At 38.8% G+C, this 14,110-nt stretch overlaps 1 protein-coding gene across 3 annotated transcripts in view; it reads right to left on the reverse strand.

Moving 5' to 3' along the window:
* Nucleotides 1-14,110, reverse strand: part of LOC132148025 (zinc finger protein 271-like) — a 193,280-nt gene that overhangs the window by 22,274 nt on the left and 156,896 nt on the right. The window lies entirely within an intron of this gene.

Raw genomic sequence — 14,110 nt, forward strand, 5'->3', positions numbered from 1 at the left:
TTCAAGAAGTGCTGGATTTAAAGATGGTTTCTTGAGCAGTGGGCTTACCCGAGCCTGCTTGAATGCTGAGGGAAATGTTCCAGAGTGAAGAGAGGAGTTGATAACGTGAGTAAGCGAAGGTATGACTGAAGAAGAGATCGCTTGAAGGAGGTGAGTGGGGATCGGATCAAGTGGACAAGTAGTAGGATGATTGGACAGGAGAAGTTTGGAGACCTCCATCTCTGAGAGTGGGGAGAAGGAGAAGAAAGAGTGTGCGTCGGTCATTGTGAAGTTGTCCTCAGTCTGCGGTGTGGAGAATTGGTCGCTGATGGATCTTGTCTTATTTGTGAAGAAAACTGCAAAGTCGTCTGCTGTAAGAGTTGATGGAGGAGGTGGTGGCGGCGGATTAAGAAGAGAAGAGAAAGTCTTGAAGAGTGTCCGAGCGTCACAACAGCTGTTAATTTTTTTGTGGTAGTAGGATGTTTTAGCCGTGAAGACATTTGCAGAGCAGGAACAGAGGAGAGACTGATACACAATGAGGTCTGTAGAGTTTCTTGATTTCTGCCATTTCCTCTCTGCAGCCCTGAGTTTAGAGCGATGTTCACGGAGAACCTCAGACAGCCAGGGGGCAGATGGGGCAGTGCGTGCTGGTCTAGACAACAGTGGGCAAAAGTTGTCCAAGCAAGATGTTAAAGTGGAGCAAAGAGTGTCCGTAGCGCTGTTCGTGTCCAGAGCAGAGAACTGAGAGAGTGCAGGAAGCGAGGATGAAACCACCGAAGATAGGCGAGATGGAGAGAGTGAGCGTAGGTTCCGTCGAAAGGTGACCTGCGTTGGAGTGTGAGGCACTTCAGGAGTAAGTGCTAGGTTAGCAGTAATGAGGAAGTGGTCTGAGGTGTGCAGTGGAGCAACTGAAGAATTGTCCACAGAGCAACAGCGCGTGTAGATGAGGTCCAGTTGGTTGCCTGATTTGTGAGTCGCTGTAGTAGACACTAGCTTGAGATCAAATGAGGAGAGCAGAGTTTTGAAGTCAGCAGCCTGGGGTTTATCTAGGTGGATGTTGAAGTCACCAAGCAGTACCAGAGGAGTACCATCTTCAGGAAAGTTTGATAGCAGCACATCCAAGAAGTTTCCCAATTGACCTGGGGGACGATAGATGACCACAAAGTGGATTTTAACAGGGTGGGTTACAGTAATGGCATGTGATTCAAATGAACAGTACCTGTAGGTGATGGCTGAAGATCAAATTTCCATTCTTTTGATATAAGGAGACCTGTCCCTCCACCCCTCCCAGTGGTACGAGGAGTGTGGGAACAAGTGAAATTAGTGGAGAGGGCTGCAGGGGTGGCAGTATCTTCAGGTTTGATTCAAGTCTCTGTCAGTGCCATGAGGTTGAGACCGGAATGAGTAGCAAGAGAAGAAATTAATTATGCTTTGTTAACTGCAGACTGGCAGTTCCAGAGACCAACTGGAATAGAGAGCGTAGTAGTAGAGGTCAGATGGACAGGCTGTAGGTTTGTCAGACAGGCCTTCCTGTGACGTCCATAGCGTGCTCTCCGAGTGTTAGTAGTGATAGTAGAGATCTGAAAGCACATAGTGACTACAAGTGTAAGATATTTGAGAACAAGGTATACAAAAAGTGAAGAAAGAGGAGAAAAAAAAGCAATACTCAAGTGCCCTGTCGGTGTCCTTGCTCGTTGGAGTCGCACAGGTAGAGTCGATTGTCTTTACACTCGTCGGTCTTCACACGAGGAGGGCTCACACGAGGGCTGCCGCGACCGCTGCCACGGTGAAACTTATTAGCCTGATTATCTGTGATTGAAGTCAGCTGGCCACGCCTCACTATTTAGCAGATCGAAACCAGGCAGTCCCGCGATAGGCAAACGCAAAACCAAGCGCCACTTTCAGCACATATTAACCAGGGTAAGACACACACAATTTAAACCAAAAACTTTCCTAGCAATGACGATCACACACTAGTCTGATGAGAAAACAAGGCAAAACACTCACAAGCTGCTGTCCTTCTCTGTAGCTCGACTGTTTCTTCTGACAAGTGCTTTCTAAACAGCTAATTAAGTACTTTCACTGGCTTTGGCCACGCCTCACTATTTAGCAGATCGAAACCAGGCAGTCCCGCGATAAGCAAACGCAAAACCAAGCGCCACTTTCAGCACGTATTAACCAGGGTAAGACACACACAATTTAAACCAAAAACTTTCCTAGCAATGACGATCACACACTAGTCTGATGAGAAAACAAGGCAAAACACTCACAAGCTGCTGTCCTTCTCTGTAGCTCGACTGTTTCTTCTGACAAGTGCTTTCTAAACAGCTAATTAAGTACTTTCACTGGCTTTGGCCACGCCTCACTATTTAGCAATTATTGCCTTGTTTATCCACCAGATATGAGGTGAGCAACAATGCTTAAATTACATTTTCAACCAGGCATATTTCATGCTTTCAAAAAAAGGTATCAAAAACCCCCCTTTTTAAACTTTATTTTAACAGTAAGCATTTTGCAGAAAGATGGAGGCATGCCTGAGAAATAAATGTACTAATTTGGTCATAACAGCACTGCCTGTTGAATTTATAAGGGCTATAATAAAGAGGTCTTGGCGCTTCAGTGCACTGTCACGTCCATAACGTTTTAAAGGTTTAGTTTATTTAATATGACAATTATAAATACAAATAACTTGAAACTTTATTTACAAAGCTAAATTATGTTTATGCTTATTAGGATCGACAATTCATCTCATTACTTTGCTCTGAACAACCATAATAATGCGTTACGGACGCTTCATATTAAATCATGCATATGGACTGTTGTGATCTGATTCGAAACAGAAATGATTTTTGCCAATTCAGTAAATGTTTGATTTGTAGAAAGACTTTCTTTATAGTGAATTTCGTTTTGTATAAATTGTATCTTAATAAAATTGATGATTTTGACTTGCAACTGTGCATTAAAATCCATAAACGGCCGAAAACCGTGCGATCATTTAGACACAAAAAACGTAGGCTACATGATTGCTAGTGACTCACAGTGACTGCTAGTGACTTGCTAAGGACAATAATGTCCATCGGTTCACCTGACTGTGGAGGAAACCTGTGATTTGAACTCCTATATGACAAACATTAATTGTTAATGTATTTAATCTCGACTGTCTTCCGTAATAGTCTCTGCTTTGTTCCGTCTGTTTGTTTATGCCTATTCATTCACATCCTAGTCGAGAGGCGCCCTGCAATTGCGCGAGGAACCTGATTGGTTTAGGCGCGAAACAGGCGCCCTCTAATTCGCTCACGCTTCCTGTCATTCAAGCTCAGGTTTTGACAGCTCAAAGATAGCGTTATCTTAAAGCTATACGCCTACCACAACAACAGATGGATAAAATGGTAAGATGATACTAAAAACCACACACAATCAGGGAAAATAAATTGAATAAAAATCTAGTTATATTAATGTGTCATATCAAATATTGTCACCTCAGAGTCATTACCTCAGATGAGATACCATGACAATATAACAACCTACTTTATAGTAGGCTATATATGTATACATATTTGTGTGTGTGTGTGTGTGTGTGTGTGTACACACATACATGTTCACACATATACACACACATACTAGGGTGACCACCTGGCTATTGCTCTGTTGCAGGTCAGCAGATTTGATTTTGCGGGACAATGCTGGACACGAGGGAGATAACTTACTATTATTATACTAGGTGAATAAATATAGATTTTATATTAGATGTCTTTTTGCAGTCATGTTAACATGTTTTAAATTGCTAATGGGCTTTATAAAAATGACGGTGCTGGCTGGCGCTGTGTGAATGTCACTAATAATATAAAACTCTATTCAACAGCACGTGTCTATTCAGTCTAAATAATTAAGTAAAAATAATAATCCAATCGCTAAAAAGCACATTTCCAAATAAGCACATAAATTCCATTAGGAAAGACTAGAAATACTAAATGCGTTCTTACCGGATTCAGTGCATCTTGAATTTTTTTTAAAATATATATTTTTTGTCTGATCTGGCAGCTTCGAGTAGGGCCATCTCATTTATTATGTGTCTTTAGAACTCCTGGCAGGTGTAGCTGTAGTTAACTTTCACCAGGAGTTCAGTTCACTTTTTATGAGGTCCACAGTTGTGTCTCTGTCCACACAGCAGTCATCATCAGAGAAAACACCCTCTTTTTCTCAGTGTTTGTTTTCCCGCTCTGGCTAGAACCAATAATAATGGCTGCGCATGTTCAAAATGCAGGACAGGTGGTCACCCTAACACACACATATGTTAAATAACTTTATAAAAATTATAAATGTCAATGGACCTAATACTAGGCTGCTACACTATAGGTAAAAGCTATGTCCAATGCTGAACGTCAGAAAACTTTCAGGGAAAGGCACAAAGATGATGAAAACTACAAAGAAAAGAAGAGGAAAAGAAAGAGAGAGGAAAGGGCCAGAAAAAACCTCTGCAAACTAAAGAGGAGAAAGAGAGAGTTTGCAATCTTGCAAAAGAGAGACAAAGAAAAAGGAAACTCCGTTTTAAACGTCAACGTTTAGATGTACAAAGGGCTCCTGTCCCGGCATACAAGAGTAAGCAGTCTCTTGGGAGGGCAGTGAAACGAGTCCTCACTGCTCTTCCTCAAAGTCCAAACAAAAAAAGCAGTGATGAAAAAGATTGTTGACACAATTGGATGTGTTGAGCACAGTGAAATGAAACAAGTAGGCAGTTACAACTGATCACATTAAAGAAAAGGTTAAGCAATTTTATGTCCGGGATGACATCTCACGACAGGCACCTGGGAGGAAAGATTCTGTTACCATAAAAGAAGATGAAGTTAAGAAGACATATCAAAAGAGGCACTTAACTATGTCTATTTTAGAGGCATATAGAGTCTTTCAGCAAGAGTACCCAGAGATTCAAATCGGAAAATCTAAATTTGCAGCACTGCGGCCAGGAGAGGTCTTCACAAAAGCAGAAACACCTCGAAATGTTTGCCTCTGTAAATACCATGAGAACATACAAATGCTACTTGAGAGTGTACATAAACACATCCCACGACATGCTTTCGAAAGCATACCAGCATTTATCAGAGCTGTGGTCTGCAGTCCTGACTCTCCGGAGTGTATGTTAAATGGATGTGAAACATGTTGTGATGCAATTCTCCTTCAGAACATCATTAGCAACATCCCAGATGAAGATAAGAACATCCAAACAACATGGAATACATGGGAATCTGAAGGGGGGTTACAGGTTAAGATAATGAAGAGTGGAGTATTGCGCGGTGTGTTCGCATTGCTGCTGGCGTCGACCACTAAATTTCTTAAGCACTGCTTCATAAAAAGAAATCAAAGTGCAGTTTTCCAACAGAAGATGAAAGATGCAAGTTGAGACTACAGTGGTGTTGCAGATTGATTTTGCAGAAAATTACACTACTGCATATCAAGATGAAATCCAGGCAGCCCACTGGACCAGCAGACAAGTCACAATTTTCACTGCTGTTGGATGGAGCAAAGCAGAGGTGCAATCCTATGCTACTGTCAGTGATACACTGGAGCATGAAAAGAAGGCTGTTGCTACATTTCTCTCCAAGGTGGTGGATGACCTGATGAAAAAAAAACCAAGCATGGAAAAGTTGCACATCTTCAGTGATGGAGCAGCATCGCAGTTTAAAAACAAATTCATTTGGTCATTCATGTCCACAATTTTCAGGAACATCTTTCCAGACCTTAAGGTATGACTATTCAAATGTTATTGTATCATTATGGACTTGTGTGCTAGAAGGTTACATATGGTGTTCCTTAGTGATATTCATTTGACTCTTTAATCCAGGTGGAATGGCACTTCTTTGCCACAAGTCATGGAAAGGGAGCCGTTGATGGAGTAGGTGGGACAGTGAAAAGGTGCGTTAGATCAGCTGTGCTAAGCCGCAAGATAATTGTGAACGATCCACAGTCCTTTGCGGAAACAGCTGCACATTACTGCCCGGACATTAATATCAAACTCGTTTTGGAAAAGGACATCCAGATGTTCACACATGAACACCAGCTAGAGCGTCTGTGGACTAATGTAAGACCTCTCATAGGTAAGTATTGGATAGCAATTTGTGCTCCCTAATGAATGTGTACATAATGTTATTCAAAGCGATATCTGTATTATTATGATGACCTCTTTGCACTCTTTCTTAGGAACCCAAAGTGTGCACCACATTGAGCCCACCTCTTGGGGCCTCATCAAACATAGTCCGTATTCATCCTCAGAGGCAGCAACACATGCATTTCATCATTCAAGTGAGGTTGAGCCTCAAGCCCACCCATGTGAGCCATTGGGCAACATAAAAACAGGTGATTGCCTGCTGATCAGTTACAAAGGAAAGAAGTCCAGCAGGGAGTTTGTCGGCCTTGTCACTGATTTGGATCCTGATGGTTGTGAAATGCAATTCCTAAGGAGAAACGATGAACTGGGATTTGTCTATCTGGTTCTTCGTCTCAAGCCCTCATTTAAGGTGCATCCATACAGAAGGCCACCTTTGAGGTGCTTTAAATGTCAGAGGTATGGACATATTGCGGCTGCTTGTAGAGGAGATCGAAGATGTGGAAAATGTGGAGGTGAACATGAGTTCTCGGAGTGTAAGGAGAAGGTGGTAAAGTGTGGTTCATGTGGTGGAGGGCACATAGCTAGAAATCGTGAATGTGAACAATATAAGCAGGCTATGAGGGTGCAGCAATTTAGGGAGATTAACAAAGGGGTGTCTTATGCTGAGGCTGTTAAAAAGATTGCAACATGTAGTAAGGTGAGTGATTCAAGGAGAAGAGAAGAGGAATGCCCTCCGTCGGTAGCTTGTGTAACAGAAGATTCAGTGGTGGTGAGTAAGATGATATATATATATATACACACACACACACACACACACACATATATACATATACACACAAAATATCAGATTGTAGCCATATTTGTGCTAGATTTTCTGCTAGATTGCTGCTTTAATTTGATAAAAATGTTTATTTATGCCCTATTTAAATACACTCTCTCAAATATTTCTCAAATGTTATGCAGATGACAAACTCAACTGCTCATCAGCTAGATGGTTATCTGTCTGAAGTCCCCATCCCCAGAAGTGATAACAGTCTTGTCTACTGGAGAAGTAATGCACTTTCTAGTCCTACAGAGAACAATTTCAAATGCACTTCACCTGAACGCACTTTGTTTTTATGAGAGAACAGTTAATTTTAAAACCTTTCTGCAGGCCAGTAGGCCTGTACATTATTATTTAATATTCACATGAGTGGGATACATTTTTAGTTTGAATTTTATTTTATACTGTGCATTGTTGCAATGTGCTTAATAAATATTTGCATAATTTGTAATTATGTATTTTTATGTTTTTTTATAATTTATGTAATATAACTAAATAACTTTAAATAACTTTTATGCTATTTAAACTTCTTATTTTTATTTTTATTATGTTGGCTTGGCAAAGCCAACATACTGTTGTGTTATTTAAACTTCTCCTTCTTATTATTTTTCTGAGACTAAAAATTCTAAACGTATCTCCTCCTAGGGCTTTAAAGCCACAAGCCCCAAACTCGGCAGACACCTGCGGGATAGAGCGGTGGTGTGTGCTATATCTTTTCAGAGTGATCAGACTTAAAGTTTTTTTTTATTAATTTTTAAATGTTTAATACATTACCCATAGACTTACATTGTCTGAGAAAAATTGCGCCCCTACAGTTGCAATACCCGGTCTAAGGTTTAATTTCACTTTTAAATCGGTCAATACAAGTAAATAATACAATTTCCCTCAAACTGACAAGCTAAACCAACATATCTGATTATTACAGGGGTCAGGGCTCATTAATAATTGATTTCTAGGCAGAGAGCAGTCAGAAAGACGAGAGAAGAATCACGGCTTGTCAGCTCAGGCATTGTCTCCACGGAACTCACAACGAGCGAATTTATTCTTATTTAAGACCTTTTTAAATTAAATTATATCGGCGATTGCACGCAATCTACCCGTTAGAACACACCAAGAGCTAAATTCAGATGTTTCTGAACTGTTTAAAGTAATAACATGATATATTTGCGGCAGCCAACTGGACGCGAGCTCGAGATGTATTTCTCTGAACACTTGAAGTCCACATAGAGAATTTACAGCCTTTCACATTAAAACGCTGCAGCGAAATGGCACAAAACAATTAGAAGAATATATTATACATATGAAAATGAGTGTTTATATGTGCTTGTGAGATTTTCTCTGTCAGGCTGAAGGTCACAGCGAATGATCGGCGCTGCACAACAAAGCAGGGAACTACACTGCGACCAAAATGGTCACATATGCATCACTGATTATTTTTGTACCTACTTATGTGTTATGCTATGATTTAATATGAGCATTTATTAAAACAGAAATGTGTATTTTAAGAATACGTTTTATAACGTGCTCCGAGCATTCAACACATCAAGTTGGCTTCAGCCCCGCGATGAGGGAAAGCTGAACTGAGCAGCTGGTGACTCACGCTGTGTTCAGTCTGCGCGAGAGAGAGAGCCGCGTCTCACGAACAGCAACACTGAACCGAGCTCTCCTTCAGGACGTTCACGTCCTCCTGTACCTGAACGAACAAATACAAATCGCAGTTTAAATAAACAGAAAAAAAGAGCGAAAAGCGAAAGAGCTCAATTCAGCACCGTGGTGTTTTTGTGTTCAGGGAGCAAGCAGAGAAAAGTCTTCTTGCTTATGTACCGACAGCAAATAAATACAAAATATGTCGAAATACCCGACAGAAAGTCACATAGATTGATCGGCGCTGCACAACATGGTAAAGTCATTTATATATTTTTTAAGAGCTTCTTAAAATACAATATTACTCCGAATGCACACAATCCACCCTTTAGAACACAACAAGAGCAAAATCCAGGGTTTTTTGAGCCGTGTATGTGTGCAAAATGCAATATTTGACAAAGCCTTTTAAAACCCTCTGGAGTCGATTAATGCATATACGTGTTTTGAGTCATTTTCTCCTGATATACCCAAAAATTACTTAAATTACACCTTCAGTTTTAATCGTACAGATATGAGCAATACATCAATCGAATCTGTAAAGGGTCTACTTTTTTTGGATACAAATATAATAACAACAAAACTTTGTGCACTTATAAAATAAAGATAACAAACAAGGTGTGCTGTCTGCAGCCTTTGTCTGCGCTGATCTTCATTTACAAACACGTCATTAAAATGAACTGTAACTCTATGAATACTCAACGAAGAGACATGAGAGATATATCTATAGAAAGCTTGACATGTCTACTTTTAAACTAAACAAGTGCTGCCGAACAAATATTCTGTGATAACGTAATCCATATCAAAACAACGCGATGTCCTTTTTTCACGTCTCCCTTCATTATATCTAATGTGTATGGAAGGCCAAGAGGGTCAAATATGGAAGGCCAAGAGGGTCAGATACACGTGAATTTTAACGCGTCAACAACACGTTAAATACGTGTATTTCACGTGTAGACAACACGTGAAAAATCAGCACGTATTTAACGCGTATTTCACAACCCTCTGGGCTTCTTCGGGTCAAAAAAGACCGAAACCATGTACGTTTTAAATTTTTAAATTTTTTTGCTTCATCGGAGGGGGATGAAACTTGGTGACTTTTGTTGTATTACCTATGTGAACACACAAAAAAATCAAGGAGATGATTCTGATATGTTAAAGGGTCGTAAAAAAAATTGCACACTTAGCTTCCTACGGGTCAAAAATGACCCACATAGGAAATGAATGGGAAATACAAGAAAATCCGAAAACTCAGAGAACCTTTGGTGGTACAAACTACAGATCAGCCACTGTGCAGAAAAAAAGTGTACAGCAATGAAGGGGTGACACTCTAAAACATCAAGAGTGCAAATAAGACACCCTCCCCCCCACACACACACACCCACACACACAAACACACACACACACAGAGAAATTAACTGGTAAGACTGAAACAGCAAATTTTGCTATATTTTACTATATAATCATAATAACTCCAAAACTATAGCAAGGAGAGTCAAAAGGTAGGTATCGTTTGAAAGAACTCTTTTTAAATTTTTCAAAAATATAAATTAGATTACATTTAGACATTGTCCTGCAGAGAAATTGCGGATAAAAGACAAAATATATATATAATTTGTATTATGATTTTGCATATCTTTCTTATTTGTCATGGAATAACTCAGGAAGGAAATAAGGTAGGAGGAAAATTCTTTTTTAGTGAAGTCCCCCTACATGTTAGCTGCATCTGGATAAAAAATAATAATAATTTGGATAAAGGAATCAAAAGTTACAGCATTTGGAACAGAGATAGCCTTTTTGTACAGTCTTTGACGCCCCCTCATGGGCAATTGTTTCTCCATGAAGAATATCTAGTCATAAAAGCAATAGATTATGTTAATTTTAGGCTCATTGTAATTGTAATAATATGCTGTAAAAAATGAAGTGCCATTTTCAATGATCTGTGAATGTTTCATGAGCTGTATGATGTTTTTGACACATTGCAGTACATTATTTTATAGATTATGAAAAAAAAAGAAATTGTATTTATCACCAAATAACTCAGCAATACTTAAGATTTTTTCAAAGTGGATACATTCACTGTAAAGGTCATACCCTAAGCTTTCAAATGACATCAACTTTGTGTTAATCAAGGCAATATTTTTGAAAAATATGGTAATGAATATTTTCGCAGCTAGGTGGCGCCTGCTGGCGGTACACTCGGTTTTAGAGGGATTACTCAGCACTCGTTAAGAGTTAATAAATGTGATTAGATGCATTAAAAAGCTGAGATCCTAAGCTTTAAAATGATATATAGATTGTGTTGTTCCATTCAGTGGTTGCTTAGTAATTCGATTTTTTTTCTTTCCAAATGGGAATAAAAAAAATAAATAAAAAAAAGCTATGGCAGCCTATAGGCGGTTACAGGACATTACACACATTTATTATATTTTAAAGCCACTGGATGGCGCTCTTCTCACTTGAATTTTTTTTTATTTTAGGCCTGCACTCTATTTTGATGTGCAATGGTGCATTTATTGAAAAAAAATTAAAATTAAAATAAAAGAAAAATATATATATTAATTCTAATGGAAAAAATTGCTCATAAAAAATATATAATTAATGCAAAGTATCATAAAAATCTTTAAAAATTCTAAATAATATACAAAAAATATTATTGAACAAAAATATATTTGATTGGTTTTCCTGGGAAAAAAAAAGTTACATTTTTAAGGCTTCGGTCTTTTTTGACCCGGAGGAAGCTAAGTGTAACCCATTTACGAAGAAGCCCAGAGGGTTAAATACAAGTTAAAAACACGTGCAATACATGTGAAGTACGCATTCAAAATCAGTTTGAACGGGTCAATGTCATTGGCTGCTGAGGACTTGGGTCAAACCACTTTTGTGAGCTTAGAGGGGTGTACCATTCATAGACAGGCAACCACCATTTAACATGCTATAGATCAGCTTATTCAGCCTTATTATTTAGTCTTTTTTCTTTTCTTTTTTGTATAGCCTATAGAAATAATATATTTAAGTTTCAGTTTTATAAAATATTTATTTTTTAATAAATATAAATTAAAATTTTGTGGTGATAGTATAAAGTTTTGTTGAGCTCTTGACTCGCCGAAGTATACTATATATAGTGTCCCTTCTTTAATTTTTCAGTACTGTGTGATAACTTAAAATATGTTGTCAGTACTATTAAAATAAGATCAAATTGAATGGTATTTAGGAGATTATAGTTTTTGCATGACTTATTTCGCATTCAGATAGACAACCCTGTCCTTGCTGTTATCATAGCCTAGGCTTTTTATTAAAAAGGAAAACAGCAAGGGACCATGGAAAACGACTGTTGCAGGTGTATTTTTTTATGGTATTATTATTTTTTTTTTGGCAGCAGGGCAACTCAAGAGTGTTGGGCACACAAGTACTGTGGCTCTTTTGCCCCATGGCCAAGATGGCCAAGCCAACATCAAAGTTAGTACACTAACTTTTAATTCTAGTTATCATTGAAACTTTAATTTTTTATTTATGCAATTGCAATGTCTTAATTTTAGTAAAGTTAGTACACGGTCATAGCAATAAATGCAATGGAGTAATTGGCATAATTTCTTTCGGTGTTTCGGTTTCGGCCTTGGTTTTCTCTTTTTCGGTTTTGGCCAAGAATTTTTATTTCGGTTCATTTCGGTGAAGGCTGCGGAGAGGAGTCTTAGGGTTGTAGAGGTTGAGCCAGCTGCCCTCTATTGATATGTGTTTTCAAGAGACCGAAGGGGTAAGAATAATGGAGGTCAAATGGAAGATGATGACGATGGTGAAATTGATAGTTAGTATATTAATGTTTTGTATCTTGCAGTGGAATTCCAGGAGTTTGATAGCTAATGGACAGGAATTTAAAAAGTTTGTGGATGGTTTAAAAAATAAACCGCAGTTAATATGTATTCAGGAGACTTTAGATTTTGTGATGCCAGGTTTTATTTGTTTACGTAAAGACAGAAATTCGACTGGAGGGGGTTGTGCAATATTTGTTAAAAAAGGTGTTCAATACAAGCAAGTTAATATAACCTCAGGGCTTGAATGTTTAGCAATTGAGGTATGGAGTACAGCAGGTAGGTTTTCATTTGTGAATTTTTATAATCCTTGTCTTCGGTTAGAAATGGATAAGTTAGATGATATAATGGATCAGGTGAGACCTCCAGTAGTGTGGACAGGAGATTTTAATGCTCACAATCCTATTTGGGGCAGCAGAATCAGAGATGGAAATGGGGTTTTAATTGAAGATTTTATAGATAAAAACAATTTGGTGGTATTAAATGATGGAAGACCGACTAGGATACAGGTGAATAGTGGGAGTTTGTCATGTATTGACTTAACATTTGCATCAGGTGAACTTGCTGGGTGTGGGAAGTGGTATCCTATGGATCTTAACACATTAGGGAGTGATCATTTCCCTATTTTTAGTGAATTTGGCAGTGCTTTGCAGGTGGAGAAGGAGAGAGTGAAGAGAGGGTATAATTTTCTAAAAGCAGATTGGGATAAATTTAGAGATCAGTTGGTAGGAAGTTTAGGAGATGTAAATAGCCAAGGTAGTACTGATGAATGGAGTATTTCCTTTTGTGGAAAGCCATTAGAATGAAGGGAGAGAGGAAAGAGAGGAAATCAGTGCCATGGTGGAATCAGGCTTGTGATGAGGCTGTGCGGGCTAGAAATAGAGCTTATAGGCAGCTTCGCAGATGTCCTGTTGAGAGCCATGTTGTTGAATAAAAGCAACGGCGAGCTGAGGCTAGGAAGGTCATAAAGTGTGCGAAGAGAAAGAGTTGGCAGAAGTTCTGTGGCACTCTTGGTTCTGAGACTACTGTTAAAAAGGGTTCGGAATATTATTCATCGTATGGCGGGAATTAATAGAGGTTTTTCTATTCCTGTTTTGGTAGAAGGGTGTAGAGAAGTGGTTAGTAACCAGGATAAGGCTGATCTGTTGGTTAGGAGTTTCCAGCAAGTGCACAATGATAAGAATGTTGGTGGTGATGGTTTGATTAGGAGGGAGCTAATGCTTAAGCAGGAAGGGTATACACTTAAATTAACTAAATCATTATTGTCATTACTTTTGTTCTTTTCTTTACATGAATTAAGAAGGACAATAAGACGAGGGAGGCACACTACTCCTGGGAGAGATGAATTGGGATATGAGATCTTTCAGCATATGGATGACTTTGCATTGGAGGAGGTATTGGCGTTGATTAATACTGTGTGGGAGGAAGGATCAATTCCAGCTGAATGGAAACATGCAGTGATTGTGCCAATTTTAAAACCCGGTAAGGAAGCTGAAAGCCCTGGATCACATAGACCAATTGCCCTTACAGCTGTTATCTGTAAGATTATGGAAAGGATGGTTACTGATAGGTTGGTATATAGATTAGAAAAGAAAGGTTTTTTTCTCTACATATCAGAATGGTTTCAGACTTGGTCGTGGTACTATGGATTCAATTTTAGTGTTGGATGATGATATCAGGAAAGCCCTTGTAAATAAAGAGGTTGTGTTACGTGTGTTTTTTGACATCGAGAAGGCATATGATATGCTGTGGAAA

This window comes from Carassius carassius, chromosome 1, assembly GCF_963082965.1.
Source record: "Carassius carassius chromosome 1, fCarCar2.1, whole genome shotgun sequence".
NCBI classification, from domain to species: Eukaryota; Metazoa; Chordata; class Actinopteri; order Cypriniformes; family Cyprinidae; genus Carassius; species Carassius carassius.